The sequence below is a fragment of the Gopherus evgoodei genome, chromosome 15, assembly GCF_007399415.2.
Source record: "Gopherus evgoodei ecotype Sinaloan lineage chromosome 15, rGopEvg1_v1.p, whole genome shotgun sequence".
NCBI lineage: Eukaryota > Metazoa > Chordata > Testudines > Testudinidae > Gopherus > Gopherus evgoodei.
Window position 1 is genome coordinate 65,537 of NC_044336.1, and position 18,916 is coordinate 84,452.

The window sequence follows — 18,916 nt, forward strand, 5'->3', positions numbered from 1 at the left end:
TCCAGTCACACAAGCTGAAAATTGTTCCACTTTACTGCAGCTCTGTAACCCTATGGGAACCAGTCTTGTCTGTGTTCTGTGTACATCCATAATTCCTGCTGAATGACCTGTCCTGGGAGCGAGTTACCAGTGACCCAGGGCTGCGGCAGAAAGAGGTTGCCGGTGGGGGAACAAGTGGGGGGGAAAAGGGGGAGCCCATGGCTGGGGCAGCAAAAGGGTATGTGGGGGGAGCCCGGGACTGGGAATGGGGGGCAGCCAAATTTTTTTTTGCTTTGGGCGGCAAAAAACCTAGAGCCGGCCCTGCTAGGAAACCCCCATGAAGAGCACAGAACTGTGAATATTGCGACTGGGCATTAGCAGGGAAGAGAGTAGAAAACAGCTCAGCGGAAGGGACCCAATGTATCCCGGGTGCAAAATCACTGATTTCCTTGCAGAGGCTCCAAAAATGGGCTTGGCCCTCTGGAGGAACCAGTGACTGAGTCTGCAGCTTCCTCTGCAATTAGAGCAGATACCAGGGGCTGTGGATGCTGCAGAATTTGTAACCACACAGTGAACTTTTACTACAGGCCATGAGACGTGACAGTGATTTTCAGAGTGACTTCAGGGCATTATGTGCCCAGCTCTTGCTGACTGCACAATGAGAGTTAGGCGGCTAACATCCTTACACCCCTTTGAATATCCCAGACTTAATATACAGAGATTTCAGTCTTGTCCCCTTCTACCCTCATTTTCTTTGCACAACCCTAACCCTAAGTAGCCAGATGATTAGCCGAAGTTTCTGAAGTCCGACATTTTTCAGTAGTACATATAGAAGCCAAAGTGGCAGCTGTGCGAGCTTCCCTCAGTCACCACTCTTGGACGTGTGCTTCTACCCTCCCCTGGAGGGACCCTTGCTGTATATGACAGAGGATTCCTTTCTGCATACTCCTGGACCTCTTTATAGTAATGGAGCACAAGAGAGTATATATATTTCCAGTGATGTTGACATTTGTGTGGTGGAGACACGTCTTCTAGGAACCGCACAAAGATCCCTAGTCCATTTCTTAAGGCCACCATAAAGCCATCACAAGGTACAAACTTTGATGCTTAAGCAAACATAATTAATAGCGGCCTGGTGGGGGAATAGTCCCTGTTTACCCCTAAGCAGCAATGAACGCAAGAGTGGCTGTTGAACACTGCAAAGCTAAGGGATGGATGTTTCTGTCTGGCCAAGGATGAAGAGAGGAGCCATTTGTGAAATCTGACAATAGATCATTTTCCACTTGACAAAGCCCTCAGCTGACATTTTTAAAGAGGCCTCATTTCCAAAGCTGCCCAGCTACTACTGACTGTCAGATATCTGATGAATAACGGCCTTTCACTTGCATCCTGCTGGGACCAGATTGTTCTGCATGATCTAGAGGTAAGGTGGTCCCTATCTCAGCTGAAATGGGAGCAGCCCTATATTTTAAAACCTCAAACTCATGAGTGTTTGACCCTGGGGTCTGTGTGTGGCAGGTTTTAAAGAGACAGGGCCATTTGTAGAACCCATTTCTGGATATGGCTGCAGTTTATAAAGCCTTTCAGTGTCAGGAAGGGCTCAGGAATAGTGTGTTGGGATCTATCTCCAGTCTTCTGAGATGATATTGTTAAAGCCTCTTAGGGGATATCAGACAGTCAGGACTAGATTCACAGAAGGAATTAGGGTCTGATTTTTTAAGATATTTAAGCATCTAGTGGGACTTTCAAAAGATTCTTTCATTTCAATCAGATTTAGGTACCTAAATGCTTTTGAAAATTCCACCAGGACACCTAAATGCCTTTGAAAATCTTGCCCTTCAGTATCCTAATGCTGAACGTTGCAGCACCTAACTTTTAGGCACTTAGAAAATCACCATGATTCACAAAGCCTGTGTTCAGAGCCCAGGCTCCCTGTTCAGTGAATGGGGAGAGGTAAACACCTAAATGGGATCCACAGTTGCCAGCTTGCGGTGGGGAGGTGCCTAACCTCACCAATGGGAGATGATGACTAGATGGGTGTGTGCCAAGCCCGCTCCCTCACAGAGATAGTTGCCTAAATCAAGCTGGCGGGTGGCACCTATCCCTGTTTGTGACCCATAACTGGGAACCCTCTCCTTGGAGTCAGGCACCTATCATGTTTTGTGTGACAAGGAGAAGGCCCTTCTGTTTAACTTTTAGCCGAGTGGTTAGGGTACCTACCTGGCATGGGGAACAACCCGAGTCGAAGTCCCCACTCTGCCCCAGGAGGAGAAGAGATTTGAAGAGGCATCTGCCACCTTTTGGGTGAGTGTCCTAACTACTGGGCAGTGGGATATTCCAATGTGGGGCTCCCTCAAGTTCTCCTGTTCAAGCTGTTCCACTTTGGATTAAACAATTGAAGAATTATTGGGTCAGAGAGGGAGAGAGAGAACATGAGAATTATCTTGTAGCCTGGTGGTCAGAGAACTCACCTGGGAGAGCCAGTATCCAGTTGATCTCTCTCTCTCTCTACTCATTCATTGGTGTGGTCCCGAAGGTCACTGACATGTCAGGTCCCAGAATCCTATTTATTGAAAGAAGCCAGAAGGGGAGAGTAATTCCAGTGCACCAATTGCAGGGCTTTAGTTGACTAGGAAAGGAGAGAAATGGAGACAGTGTCAGAGTCTGGCACCAGTCTGGTGTTAGCCTTAAGCACTATCCATATCCCTAACCCATATACATCAGAGACTTAAGCATGAGCTTACCTTTAAACCTTCAATGGGGCCATTCATATGATAAAAGTTACGAACATGCTGAAGTGGCTGTGAAATTAGGACCATTGTACAGAATGTTGAAAGGGAGTGAGTTTTAAATTCATAATCATTAGTGTTTGGAGCAGATCCTCAGCTGGCATGAATTCTGAGAGATCTATTGACTTCAATAGAGCTATGACAATATAAATCAGCTGAGGATCGGCCTAAGGATCCCAACTGTGATACCTCCATTTGCTCAGAGAAAGAAACCAGAGCAGGCTAAAAATGTATTCAGTCAAAACAGTTTAAAGTTCAAACACTAAGTGCGTTAGGATGAGCTGTTTGTAAATTAGCGATGGAGTAAGATACAGTCATACAAAATCTTTGCTAAATAATGTTTAATAGGGAGCGCTTATAAGAAAATCATGATCGGGACAAAGACAATCATTAACAGGAAAAGAAGAACAATAATTTCTATAGATTATTCATTATCTAGCTAGCTAATATAATTCACAATCAAATAGAAATCTATCATTATGATTAAATGAGGTTGTGTATTAGGAGAAGGAATGGTCCTGTCTGTCTGTTTCTCTATTTAATCACATATTCTGCTTTTCTTTGTCATATTTGTATTGTACACAACCATGCACAAAGATCATCTTCTAATACTAATAACAGGCCAACTTCTGAGATCATTTCTCAGTTTGAATGCGAGTAGATGCACATGGGATGGCGTATGGAACACCAGAGCACTGCACTTACACCAGGGCTAGAACAAAATGACCCCAGACAAGGTCTTACACTGGTGTTCATGTCACTACTGAGTGTAGACCAGAGACTTTGGCCCAGAAACTCATCAGTATTAAACTACATTGGAGCTGGTCTAGCTGAGTTGAGAAATCCGACCCTTATATCTCTGTCACACTCGCTTTCTCCAAGGTGCTGTCAGACAAATTTGGATCCTTGTGTATAGAGGCTATTGGTCAAATCCTGATCTCTTTGAAGTGAGGGGCTAAACCCCAGTCACTTCCATGGAATCCAGATTTGGCCTCATTATTCCGAGTCAGATTTTCTTTAGGAAACTCTGGAAAAAGCTTTTCTTTAAAACAGCCTTTCCACCCCGAAAGAATAAAACAGTTTTTACATATTCATTTCAGTAGGAACTAGGCCATGAAGAAACTTCTTTTTCTCTCTTTTCTCACTGTGGGGACAAACCTTCAGTTCGCTCAGAAACTCCCATCAAAGAGATGACATATGGACAGTCCCAAGAGAGGACAAACATTGAAAATCCTGTCTCACCAAACACTCACCATCTTCCCAGGCCTTTCCACCTTAAAATTCTCCTAAAACAAAGAAACAAACCAAACCACCAACCAAACAGTTAAGCAAAAATAAGCAAAAAATATGACAAACACACACACACACAAATAAACCAAAAACACAAAAAACAAATTCATTGATACTTCAATCTGAGTTTTTATCCCAAAATATAAGATAAGCCAGAGACCTCACTATGGACTGTGCTATGGCTACTGATTTTATAGGCAATGGTATCTGATAGCATGGTGATTGGTAGCAGTATACGATAGATAGATTCCAATCATATTTACATTGCTGTAAACCAATAGAAACTCCTTTTTTTCTTGTCATGTTTGTATGTATTTTTACAAGTGAAAATACCCAATTCTGCATAAACAGACTGCACAGTATTTTCTCATGGAGGAAATAATGTCACCAGCTAATTATATTTATAAAGAAACATAGAATGAAATTGCTACTGAAGGAGAAATATGGGCATTTTGTTCTTAGTGATTAACCTCCAACCTATCCATTTACTCAGAGCACCTTTGATCTCTTTGTTTCTCATGCTGTAGATGATTGGATTCATCATTGGTGGCAACACAGAATAGAGAACAGCCACCATGAGATTCAGACCTGAGGTTGAGCTGGAGGTGGGTTTCAGGTGGGCAAAGGCAGCAGTGTAAAGCAACAAGAAGACTACAAAGAGGTGAGGGAGGCAGGTTGATAGGGCTTTATGCTGGCCCTGCTCAGAGGGGATTCTCAGCACTGTTTTGAAGATCTGAACATATGACACAATTATGAAAACAAAGCAGCTTGAGACAAAGCACAGTCTAAAGATGAGAAACCCAACTTCAGTGATGTGTGAGTCAGGGCAGGCAAGCTTGAGTACCTGAGGGATTTCACAGAAGAACTGATCCACCATGTTGCCTCCACAGAAAGACATTGCAAACATGTTCCCAGTGTGCAGTATAGAATTGAGACTACCACTGATCCAGGCACTAACTGCCATTTGGACACAAGCTCTCCTGTTCATCACTGTCTCATAGTGCAGTGGCTGACAGATGGCAACGTATCAGTCATATGCCATGATGGTCAGTATGGCAAAATCTGCTGAACCAAAGAATAAGAAAAAAAAAGACTTGGGTGACACATCCAGAATAAGAAATGGATCTTGTGTTCATGATGGAATTGGCCATGGATTTGGGGATGGTGACAGAGATGGAGCCCAGGTCTATGATGGACAGATTCATCAGGAAGAAGTACATGGGGGTGTGAAGATGGTGGTCGAGGGCTATGGCTGTGATTATGAGAAGGTTCCCCAGCAGGGACATCAGGTAAAGCACTAGAAACACCGCGAAATGTAAAATCTGCAGCTCCCGAACATCAGAGAATCCCAGAAGAAGGAATTTAGTCACGGTGGTTTGGTTGGACATTTTCTTCCTCAGTATGTTGTGTGATGGCTGTGGAGGGAATGAGAAGGACAATGGTCAGGATTACAGTGACAGAGAGAATGTCTCTGATTCCCCTTTCCCTAATATCTCATATGAATGTCAAAGGGGCAGAGGACTCATCCCTTACGATGACTTGGTGTTCTTAGTGCTCCTCGCCTCTGACAATCAAAGAGTCACATTACCACAGTACTGTAAATTGTGTCAGCTCCTTTAAAGTCATTGCAGCTTCATCACTTTATCTCATCTGAGGATTTGGCCTCTGGTGTGGCTTGATAAAAAGCAGATGTAACAAAGCATACGCCAAATCCAACCATTCTTGCTATTGCAACCATCAACAAGCTCACAACTTGGGTATGAAACTGATGAACTAAAATTCTAACCCAGCCTGATTCCCCCTTTGCAGGGTAATATGACACAGAATCATCCAGAATCGTAAATAGCAGATCATGTGTAATTTTTCTAGCCTGAGCCCTATGCCTAGATGGCCGACTCCCTGGTCCCAAATTGATTTATGGCACCAGCTCCCAGCAGCATTTCTGCCTGCGTCTAACAATTGACTAGTAGTAAATGTTGTATCATTTACTATGTGTTGTGCGATGCACTGGCTGTCAGGACACCTGGGCTCTGTTCTTGTCTCTGCCAGTGACCTGCTGTGTGACCTTGGACCCATCATTTCCCCTCTTTCTGCCTCTATTTCAAACACCCACTGCCCCTTCTCTGCCGTGTCTACTAGGACTGTAAGAGCTTTCGGAGAGGAGCTGTGGGGCAGATTGTTAAAGGTATTGAGGGACCTAGTGCGATTCTCAAAAGCATCAGGGCCCCAACCCGCCTTGAAATCAATGAGTTGTGAGCTCCTAGGTGCTTCTGAAAATCCCACTAGGCACCTAAATCCCTTTGGAAATGTAGCCCCGTGTCTTACTCTGTTTATGTTCTGCACCCCCATTTACACAATTTATACTCAGCCGGCAGCAGTGTGGAGCTAGGCCAAGAGCTCTGAGCTCTACTCCCTGTGAGTTCCCGTATGTCCTTGAATGGTGGCAGGATAGAGAGGCTTTGGCTGCCTGGTTCAGCTCTAAGCCAGGGTTTAAAGGGGCTAGTCTGTATAAAACATAATCTGTGTTCTGCCGACTTTACTGTTTATTCAGCTGTTACCTCCTCACAACTTTCCCTTTGAAAGAGAAATCACACAGCTGCTGCAATAGAATAAATGGCTGTGAAATCAGGCTCTTAGCAGGCAATATTAATGTTCCCCAATTTATTTAACATTTAAGGCTGGCTGGAAATTTTCTGCTGTGTTCTTTTTAATGGAGGTTGTTTTTTTAGCTAAACAACAACAAATCTCAGAATCTGTCTGCTTTTCTCAAACATTTTGGGATTGTTTTGAAAAAAAAAGGAGAACGAAAAAAACAAACTTTTTTGAGTTTTGAGATAAGAATAGTTTTTAGAAGAAACTTTTCAATTGCCAAAAACTGAGGGGAAAATGGATTTTGGGTTTTTAGTGAAAAGTAAACATTTTCCTGAAGGGAGGAAATCTTCGAGTCAGCAGTAAGTATCTCATTTAACTGATAGTAAAGATCTTAACCAGTTTGTATTCTAGTTCATATTCATCATCTTAATTTTCTCTGGTATGTTGATCTCCCAACATATTTAATTGTAATAGCAAACTTACTGTACCAGTCTTTGTGGATTTCTTCCCAACAGAAGACACATTCAGTCATCCAGCACCAGGATGTTTTGGTCAATATCTATCTATAGACCAGAATCTAGAAGCTAATGGCACAGGTATCTGCGAATCCTTTCACCTCTCATTGTGCAATTGAACTAGACTCAAACCGGTAGCTCTCTGCAGACGAACTGTGCATATCTGGCTTTGAGCTGTGCTGGCATTAAAGGACTGATGCTGTGGGAAAGTGATTTATCCATGTCTATTTCCTCATGCCCTGGAGCCCAGCACAGCTCAGAAGCAGAGACCCAGAGGCCAGGGCACAGAAACAAAGGTTTTAAAGTCAAAAAATGATAAAGCCATCCTGACCCTCTAGTCTGACCCCAGCATAACACAGAGCATATGATCTACAGCAGGGTTCCCTGATTCCAGCCAAACTTCTGTTACCTGTGGGCCAGGATTAAAAGATGGAGACAGGCACCTTCTGGGATTTATCAATGCTTCTAAGTGAGCCAGATGGCTAAATCCTGTGAACATTCAGGCCATGTCTACATCTAAAATTTTGCAGCGCTGGTTGTTACAGCTGTATTAGTACAGCTGTATAGGGCCAGCGCTGCAGAGTGGCCACACTTACAGCAACCAGCGCTGCAAATGGTGTTAGATGTGGCCACACTGCAGCGCTGTTGGGCGGCTTCAAGGGGGGTTCCGGGAACGCGAGAGCAAACCGGTGAAGGAGACCAGCTTCGCCGCGGTTTGCTCTCTCGTTCCCGGAACCCCGAGCAAGCAGGTCTCCTTCCCTGCGGTTTGCAGGGTGGCTCCGGGAACGCGAGAGCAAACCGCGGCGAAGCTGGTCTCCTTTCCCGGTTTGCTCTCTCGTTCCCCGAACCGCCGAGCAAGCGGTTCTCCTTCCCTGCGGTTTGCAGGGTGGCTCCGGGAACGAGAGAGCAAACTGGGAAAGGAGACCAGCTTCGCCGCGGTTTGCTCTCGCGTTCCCGGAGCCACCCTGCAAACCGCAGGGAAGGAGAACCGCTTGCTCGGCGGTTCGGGGAACGAGAGAGCAAACCGGGAAAGGAGACCAGCTTCGCCGCGGTTTGCTCTCGCGTTCCCGGAGCCACCCTGCAAACCGCAGGGAAGGAGACCTGCTTGCTCGGCGGTTCGGGGAACGAGAGAGCAAACCGGGAAAGGAGACCAGCTTGATTACCAGAGGCTTCCTCCTTCCACGGAGGTCAAGAAAAGCGCTGGTAAGTGTTTACATTGGATTACCAGCGCTGGATCACCAGCGCTGGATCCTCTACACCCGAGACAAAACGGGAGTACGGCCAGCGCTGCAAACAGGGAGTTGCAGCGCTGGTGATGCCCTGCAGATGTGTACACCTTCAAAGTTGCAGCGCTGTAACTCCCTCACCAGCGCTGCAACTTTCTGATGTAGACAAGCCCTCAGTGGGAGTTAGGCATCTGACGTGCTCAGACGCTATTGTAAATCCCACAAGGCACCTTTCACCTTTAGGTGCTTAAGCCCTTTGTAATCCTGGTCCTGTGTCTATCTTGTTAACTACCAAGACCTGGAAATAGGGGCTTTAGTCCCATTTACCTGCTCTTTGTCCTTTGGCAGCACTGAGCTAGACTGGCTTTAACTAGTGGGTCAACTCTGAGCCGAAAGCTGCTAGTGTGCAGAAAACATAAACTGTGGCTATCAGCTCTGCTGCTCAAGTCAATTTTTCCCTTTCAGTAACTGTCCCTTTGACATAGAAACAAACCCAGTTTCAAGAGAAAAACTGGTTTTGAAACTATGGTATTATTGAACAGCACTAATGTTCCCCACCTTTGTTCAAAGCTCCATTTCAAATTAGAGATGGTTGGAAATATAGATTTTTAAAAAAAAAATTAATTTTTTTGTAATAGTAGGAAAATGAGTTTTTGAACTAAACAAAGATGTTTAGGGAAAGTATCTCCTATACTCAGATTTTTGTTTTGTTTTGTTGAAATCTGCAAATCCCAATATCCTTTGGTTTGCAACGTACAATTTCCAGTTTACAGTAGTTTTTAGCTGAAAATAAATTAGTTTTTGGTTGACAAACCCTGCAAACATTTCTGATTTATGATGCAAAGTGAAAATTATCCACTTTGTTTTTTTCCTGACTGAATCTAGATGACTGACAAGACTGAGAGTTAAATCCTTAGAGTTCAAATTGTAAATTATTTAGGTTCTTACTTTCTGCTGGAAAGAAATCTGATAGGCTTTAGATGTTTGATAATAAAAGTCTTAAAGAGTTTGAATTACAATTCATGTATCTAGTATTAAATTTGTCTCTATATTAATACCTTCACATATATAATTGAAAGCAAAATTGATCCTCCAGCGCCAGGATTCTTTGGTCATCTCTGTCTCATACTCTCATCACTGTATTATCCAGCAGCAGTTTCCATGTCCCTTTGGTGGATTTCCTGCGTCTCTCTGCAGTTCCTAGCAGACAGGGATCCACTCCACAGATGGGTGCTCTCTGCTTGCCTCCTTGGACAGGTTTGACTGAGAGACGAAGGACTAAGTGGGTTCAGAGACCGAAAACTCCTCCCAGCTCTAGAGCTGATCCTGGCTTGTGCAAGGTTCAAACATAGTCACAGCCCAGGATCTCCCTGCTCTGGGGCTAAATCGTTGAATCCCGCCTCCGAGGCTTTAAGCCCAGCTCTGATCTCACCCCTGGAGCAAACCACCCTGACAACCTGCCCCACTCTAACCCCACAGAGGGAGAACAGCACCCGCCCTGGATCTCACATGACAGTAGCATCTCTTGAAGGACCCTTGGCTAAAATCCAGGCAGAGCAGAGGCCCAGAGCGTGTCCTAAGGTGTTTGCAAAATAAAACTGGGATTTCTAACACAGATACATGATCTACAATCGCTAAGACCTAGTGGCACCAGAATCTCAGCTGGCCTGGAATAGCCTGGTCCTTCATTAACACCACGTAATCACGTCTGGGTGAGCAGAGATTTTTTTTTCCTTCCTGCATTGTATCAGCAGCTCTTGGGATGCATCTGGTAGAGAAACCCACAGCTCAGGCTGCCCTGTCTGCTTGAAGTCAGTCACCAAGAGGAAACTAGAGATGAAGACTAAAAACTAAGGGCCAGGTCATGAGGTTGTGTCAGTCGTTACACTTCCATTGAGTTCATGGCAGTTTGGACTATTTATGCCAAATGGGAATCTGGGCCTTTGATTTCCATTGAGGGATGTCAATTTACATCAGCTGGGGATCTAGCCCATTACACACTCATAAATCCATATTTTTTGCTTGCCAATCTGATATGAAGCTGATTCAAGAGTTCTGAACCAGTCTGCACTTTCTTAGCTTTTTGCCCCATGGATTTAATTACAAGTGTAACTTTTAATGGTGACGGAGAATGGTTCAGTCCCACTAGGGATAGAATCTTGGAGGAATTCAGTGTTGCACAGTTTTCAAGTATCTGATCTTCAACTTCTGTTGGGATGATTGGCCCAGAATCAATCTTTCTTTCTTTCTTTCTTTCTTTCATTCTTTCTTTCTTTCTCAGCCATTATATTAATTTTTCTCTTACTGCAGACAGCAGTAAACTAAAAAACTCAGTGGAGACACATCTTTTAGGAACCGCACAAAGATCACTAGTCCATTTCTTAAGGCCACCATGAAGCCATCACATGGCACAAACTTTGATGCTTATTGTTGGAATATAAATATTCAGGCCTGTCTGCAGAGGCATATACTTTAAGAATTTAGGTATATTCTTATCACTTATCTAGTTATAGAGATATAAAAGAAAGAATAAAAAATCACTGTCTGTCTATGTAATGGCCTTCTCTTACTGTGATAGTCTGAGGCCCTGTTTAGTCATATTGAAATAAGGCAATCTGAGGCTGTTAGGAAGGTGATCCAATCTATCACCTGCAGAGAAAGGGAAGTGCCTAGAAGATGTAAAAGGAAACTTAGTTTGATAGCATCCTGTCTGGTAAGAACTCACGTATCAGTAGACACAGCTGGAAAACCCTTATGTCTTTATAGATGTAGTTGTAATCTCCTCACTTCTGTATTGTTTTGTATGTTTATTTGCATGGTTTTAGTCTGGTTCTGTGATTGCTTCTGTCTGCTGTATAATTAATTTTGTTGGGTGTAAACCAATTAAGGTGGTGGGATATAATTGTTTAAAAAATCATGTTACAATATGTTAGGATTGGTTAGTTAAATTTCAGTAAAATGATTGGTTAAGGTATAGCTAAGCAGAATTCAAGTTTTACTATATAGTCTGCAGTCAGTTAGAAAGTGTATGAGGGGTATTGGGAACAGGGACTGGGGATGGGGGAATTGGGATCATGTTTTGCTAAAGGAGAAAATGGGAATGGGGAATGGGAATCATAGAATATTAGGGTTGGAAGGAACCTCAGGTGATCATCTAAGTCCAACCTCCTGCTCAAAGCAGGACCAATTCCCAACTAAATCATCCCAGCCAGGGCTTTGTCAAGCCTGACCTTAAAAACCTCTAAGGAAGAAGATTCCACCACCTCCCTAGGTAACCAATTCCAGTGTTTCACCACTCTCTGAGTGAAAAAGTTTTTCTTAATATCCAACTTAAACCTCCCCCACTGCAACTTGAGACCATTACTCCTTGTTCTGTCATCAGATACCACTGTGAACAGTCTAGATCCATCCTCTTTGGAACCCCCTTTCAGGTAGTTGAAGGCTGCTATCAAATCCTCCCTCATTCTTCTCTTCTGCAGACTAAATAATCCCAGTTTCCTCAGCCTCTCCTCATAAGTCATGTGCTCCAGCCCCCTAATCATTTTTCTTGCCCTCCGCTGGACTTTTTCCTATTTTTCCACATCCTTCTTGTAGTGTGGGGCCAAAACTGGACACAGTACTCCAGATGAGGCCTCATCAATGTCGAATAGAAGGGAAAGATCACATCCCTCGATCTGCAGGCAATGCCCCTATTTATACAGCCCAAAATGCCATTAGCCTTCTTGGCAAAAAAGGCACACTGTTGACTCATATCCAGCTTCTCATCCACTGTAAACTCTAGGTCCTTTTCCGCAGAACTGCTTCCTAGCCATTCGGTCCCTAGTCTGTAACAGCGAAAGGGATTCTTCTCTCCTAAGTGCAGGACTCTGCACTTGTCCTTGTTGAACCTCATCAGGTTTCTTTTGGCCCAGTCCTCTAATTTGTCTAGGTCTCTCTGTATCCTATCTCTAAGCTCCTGCGTATCTACCACTCCTCCAAGTTTGGTGTTATCTGAAAACTTGCTGAGAGTGCAGTCCATGCCATTCTCCAGATCATTAATGAAGATATTGAACAAAACTGGCCCCAGGACCGACCGTTGGGGCACTCCCCTTGAAACCGGCTGCCAACTAGACATGAAGCCGTTGATCACTACACGTCGAGCCCGCCGATCTAGCCAGCTTTCTATCCACCTTGTAGTCCATTCATCCAGCCCATACTTCTTTAACTTGCCAGCAAGAATACTGTGGGAAACCGTATCAAAAGCTTTGCTAAAGTCAAGGAATAACACATCCACTGCTTTCCTCTCATCCACAGAGCCAGTTATCTCCTCATAGAAGGCAATTAGGTTAGTCAGGCATGACTTACCCTTGGCGAATCCATGCTGACTGTTCCTGATCACTTTCTGCTCCTCTAAGTGCTTCAGAATTGATTCCTTGAGGATCTGTGCCATGATTTTTTCTGGGACTGAGGTGAGGCTGATTGGCCTGTAGTTCCCCAGATTCTCCTTCTTCCCTTTTTTAAAGATGGGCACTACATTACCCTTTTTCGAGTCATCCAGTACCTCCCCTCTTCTCCATAAGTTTTCAAAGATAATGGCCAATGTCTCTGCAATCACATCCGACAACTCCTTTAGCACCTTTGGATGCAGCGCATCCAGCCCCATGGACTTGTGCTTGTCCAGTTTTTCTAAAGAGTCCCAAACCACTTCTTTCTCCATAGAGGGCTGGTCACCTTCTCCCCATGCTGTGCTGCCCAGGAATGGAAACAAGGACACAGGCAAGGCTCTGTGGTGTCAAAGCTGGGAAGGGGGACACTGAGGAAGGAAACTGAAATAATGCTTGCTGGAAGTTCACCCCAATAAACCTCTAATTGTTTGCACCTTTGGACTTCGGGTATTGCTGCTTTCTGTTCATGCAAGAAAGACCAGGGAAGTGGGAGGGTGAAGGAATAAGCCCCCTAATACTTATGCCAACATAGTCACTAATGGCCTAGCATGGGAATGGTCCCTGTGTACCCCTAGGCAGCAATGAACACAAGGCTGGCTGCTGAACACTGCAAAGCTCAGGGATGGATGTTTCTGTTTGGCCAAGGATGAAGACAGGGGCCATTTGTAAAATCTGACGATAGATCATTTTCCACTTGACAAAGCCCTCAGCTGGCATTTTCAAAGTGGCCTCATTTTCAAAGCTGCCCAGCTACCACTAACTGCCTGATATCCAATGAATAACAGCCTTTCACTTATACCCTGCTGGGACCAGATTGTTCTGCATGATCTAGAAGTGGGATGGTCCCAGCTGAGATGTGAAAAGGCCTATATTTTAAAACTTCAAACTCATAAGTGTTTGGTCCTGGGGTCCGTGTTTGGCTGATTTTATAGGGACAGGACCATTTGTAGAACCCATTTCTGGATATGGCTGCAGTTTACAAAGCCCTTCAGTGTCAGGAAGGGTTCAGGAATAGTGTTTTGAGATCTATCTCCAGCCTTCTGGGATTATATTGTTAAAGCCTCTTAGGGGATATCAGACACTCGGGGATAGATTCACAAAAGGAATTAGGGCCTGATTTTTTAAGGTATTTAAGCATCTAGTGGGACTTTCAAACAATCTTTGATTTCAATCAGATTTAGGTACCTAAATGCTTTTGAAAATTCCACCAGGACACCTAAATGCCTTTGAAAATCTTGCTCTTCGGTATTCTAACGCTGAGCATTGCAGCACCTAAACTGTAGGCACTTAGAAAATCACCGTGATTCACAAAGCCTGTGTTCAGAGCCCAGGCTCCCTGTTCAGTGAGCGGGGAGAGGTAAACACCTAAATGGGATCCACAGATGCCAGCATGTGGTGGGGAGGCACCTAACCTCACCAATGGGAGATGATGACTAGACGGGTGTGTGCCAAGCCCCGCTCCCTCACAGAGATAGTTGCCTACATCGAGCTGGTGGATGGCGCCTGTCCCTGTTTGTGATCCATAACTAGGAACCCTCTCCTTGGGGTCAGGCACCTATGGTGTTTTGTGTAACAAGGAGAGGGTCCTCCTGTTTTACTTTTAGCCAAGTGGGTAGGGCACTTATCTGGCATGGGGGACAACCCCAGTTCAAGTCCCCCCTCTGCCCCAGGAGGAGAAGGGATTTGAAGGGGGATCTGCCAGCCAGTGTCCTAACCACTTGGCTGTGGGATACTCTGATGTGGGGCTCCGTCAAGCTGTTCAGGCTGTGCCACTTTGGATTAAATAATTAAAGAATCATTGGGGGAGAGAGAGAACATGAAAATTACCTTGTAGCCTAGTGGGTCAAAGCGCTCACCTGGGAGACCCAGTGTCCAGTCCCCTGATCCAATAACTCTTTAATTATTTATCCAGAGTGGAACAGTTCAACTGGAGTGACTGTGGGAGCCTCACATCAGAATACCCCTCACACTGATGACATGGACAGTGGCACTGCATCCTTTCTATGTGCAAGTCCTTGTCAATGTTGATCTCTCCCTCTCTCTACTCCATTCATCGGTGTGGTGCCGAAAGTCACTAACACATCAGGTCCCAGAATCCTAATTATTGAAAGAAGCCAGAAGGGGAGAGTAATTCCAATGTACCAGTTGTAAGGGATTAGTTGACTGGGAAAGGAGAGAAATGGAGACAGTGTCAGAGTCTGGCACCAGTTTGGTGTTAGCCTTAAGCCCTATTCATATCTCTAACCCATTTTGGTAGTCCATCGATCCGATAATGACAAATCTGAGCAAATCATCTATTGTTGGTCTCATGGTGTGCCCTCTGATGACTGTACAAGCCAATTCTAGAAGTGCACATTTTGCTACAGATGGTGCATGGGAAGTTCGCAGTCAGCGGGTTGTGTGCTGCTGGTACTCTGTGACGTTGTTCGCTGGTGGCGTCCTCAAGGTCTCTGGGTTTGATACTGCTGTACTGCAGATTGGCTTTGATGGTGTCCTTGTAATGTTTTCATGGATGACTTATATGCTGGATGCCCTGGGAAAGCTCACCATAGAGAAGCTGGCGGGGGATTCTGTTGGCATTCATGCAGCTGACATAACAGGTCCAACATAGCTGTGACTTCATGATCATCATTTTGATGCTTGTCATCTGGGCTCTCTCGAGGACTTCAAGATTGGGCACTTTGTCTTCCCAGCGGATCTTCATGATGTTGCGGAGGCAACGCATGTGGAATGCTTCGAGCTGCATGATGTGACGCCTATATAGTGTCCATGTTTCACACCCGTACAAAAGAGATGAAAGAACAGCAGCTCTGTACACAAGCAGTTTTGTTGACATCCGGATGTTGTGGTGGTTTAAAACTTTGTCACTCAGATAGCCAAGTGCCTGGCTTGCTTTGTATATTCGTGCATTGATCTCATTATCCAGTGATCCATCACTGGATATGACACTACCCAGGTATTTAAAGTTCTCCACTACTTTAAGCTAAGTGCCATCAATAGAGATACTTGGGACAGAAGCATTTGATCCAGGTACAGGTTGATGGAGAACATCTGTTTTTCCACGGCTGATAATTAGTCCGAAGAGTTGCGAGACCTTGGCAAACTTGTTGACAATGTGCTGAAGATCATTTTCAGTGTGAGCCATGAGAGCACAGTCATTGGCAAAGAGTGCCTCAAGAAGGAGTTTCTGCACTGTCTTAGTCTTTTCATTCAGGCTACAGAGGTCAAAAAGTGAACCATCGTGCCGGTATTTCAAATATATACCTTGATCCAGATCTTTCATTGCATGGTTGAGGACACATGCAAAGAATAGGTTAAATAAGGCAGGAGCGAGAACACATCCTTGTTTCACGCTGTTGGTGATGTTGAAGGGGGCAGATGTGGCTCCATCAGACAATACTTCACCTGTCATACTGTCATGAAAAAGGTGTATAATTTGAACAAATTTTCTTGGGCAGTGAAGTCATTTTAGAATAGTCCAAAGGCTTCCCTGTTAACGGTATCAAAAGTCTTTGTCAGATCTATGAAGACAGCATAGAGGTGCATGTTCTGTTCAATGCACTTCTCTTGTATTTGTCCGACAACCAACACCATGTCGACTGTGCTCCGGCCAGGTCGAAAACCACATTGACTTTCAGGTAGATTTGCCTCAGAAATACTGGCTATTAGGTGGTTCAAGATGATACCTTATTTTTAAGAACCTGATTGATTTTTTCTTGTTTTAAGATCCAAGAGGATTGGATCTGGACTCACTAGGAATTGGCGGGGGGGATGGAGGAGGAATGGTTAATTTCTCTTTGTTTTAAGATCCAAGGATTTGGTTCGGTGTTCACCAGAAACTTGGTGGAGAAGTCGCTCAAGGCTACCAAGGGAAGGGTTATAGTACTTGGCAGGAAGGGAGATATTCTGGGGGGGGAGGTAGACAGAGTTTCCCAAATGACTCATAAATAATTTGAGTGGTGGCAGCCAAACCAGATCTACGCTGGTAGTTAAGCTTAGAGGTTCCCATGTAGGTCCCCACATCTGCATCCTAGAGTTCAGAGTGGGGGAGGAACCTTGACATTGTAGCAGAGCGGTGGGATTATTTTAAACCAAAAGCCAGTAAGATTTTTTTCCCTTCTTTTTAGCTGTTTAGGAAGCAGAGCTGAAGGCAGAGGTGTTAAGTTTTTTTAACAAGGGTCTTTGTTAAGAGAAGGTTTCAAGCTGTGAGGAAGCAGCTAGCAAAAGGAATTTACAAGCTGAATTTGTATTTGTTTGTTTTTTTCTTTCTAGCTTAGAAAGTCTCTGTTCACTAAGTAGCCCTGAGCTGAGTGCATGCCAGTTTCAGTAAACTGCATTGGGGGTGTGACCCAGCACAAGAAAGCAGGAAAATGACTATCACTGAAGCAGCAACTAAACTAGGGGTATATTTTTGATACTTGCAATATTGCATTGTGCATAGTTACAACTTTATGGAAACCCTTAGAAAGAAAGATGGAAGAAAAAGTATGTGGAAATCACCCCAAGAGGAAAGAGCTGGGCAATGTATTGTACCTGGTTGTCCTGTAGCATAATTCCAGTGTCTCAGCTAGGGACAAGTTTGATACACTTTTGTACTCCTTTTTTCCATTTTTCTCACATACATCTGGGACAATATCTGATCAAGTCAAATCTCAGCCCCCTATTCCTATTTGGTAATCCAGGATACCAATTTTAGGGTTCCAGTTGTCCATGGATGATGTTCCAATTCACCATAATTACCTTTTCAACAGTAATACAATCATCTGCACCAGTCTCTTTCCCAATAGTTTTGAAGCTCCATGCAGTTAGCTCTTGTTGCAAAAAGCCACTAAAATACTATTGTCTGTTCCTTTCTGGTTTACGTATTTCACCCCAAACGCATTGCTAACTATTACAAGATACATATTGCTGCATTTTAAAACCTTATGTTAAGCTAGTATGATTCATAACCTTCAGTCAAGCACTCATAACACTCACGCTATCTTATGCAACTCCAACTTCTGGTAGGCCTCACTCTAACCCCTTAACAATTAATGATTAAAACCCAGAGACAGCCTACTTTTAATACATATATTTTGTATTAAATATTTGTATTTCCTGTGCTTCACATTACAGCTCCAGAACTTCCATTATTATTTCTATGAGCATGCTTAACCACTAGATTATATTTTACCCAAACTATAAACTGTCCAAGATCAGATCAGTGCACAACAGTCAATAACTTGATCTCATCGAAGAAAAAAGTAGCAGTTTATTACTGCAAATGAGGAAAGCCAAAAAGCAAAGACATGACCACCTGCACAAAGAAGGTAGATTAGGATTTGAGGTAGGATTTACGTGTCTGACTCCCATGTTAAGAAAAACCCTTTTTCCTAATTTTCTACTATATTCATGACCTTCAGGAATGTTTTTGGTCCTTTTGACTAAATATCTACTAAATCCAGTTTGAACGCCTACTGAACACCTTTGCCAAGGCTTCCTTCACCTCTTTGTTTCTTAAAATGTAAATGAAAGGGTTTAATATCAGAGTTACAACAATGGTAAAGATGTGGATTGTTTTATTCAAATCCAATGAGTTCTGTGCAGAAGGCTTGACATACAGAAAAGTGGTGGAGCCATACCAGATAGTCACAACAGTGAGATGGGCAGAGCAAGTGGAAAAGGCCCTTTGCCGGCCTTGAGCTGATGGGATTCTCAAGATGGTGGAGATGTAAAGGTAGGACACCAGTGTTATCGCACATGAAACCACGACAACAATGATTGAGATAATGAATGCTGCCAGTTCAATGAGGCTTGTGTCAGTGCAGGAAAGCGCTACCCAGGAATCTATGTCATAGACAAAATGATTGATTATGTTAGGGCCACAGAAAGACAACCTGGCTATTAGAGATGCCAGCACAGAGATAGCCAGGAAACCACACAGCCAAGAGATAAGGGCCAGCCAAACAGCGATGGTGCTGTTTATGAGGGAGCTGTAGCGCAATGGGTGGTATATGGCCAAATAGTGGTCATAGGCCATGACAGCCAGGAGGAAACATTCTGTAGAACCCATGGAGAAGGAAAAAAAGAATTGCAGGAGGCAGACAGTGAAAGAGATAGTT

At 44.1% G+C, this 18,916-nt stretch overlaps 1 pseudogene; it reads right to left on the minus strand.

Annotated features, from left to right (window-relative positions):
- Positions 1–4,485: 4,485 nt before the first annotated feature.
- Positions 4,486–5,446, minus strand: LOC115635720 (annotated as a pseudogene).
- Positions 5,447–18,916: the final 13,470 nt, after the last annotated feature.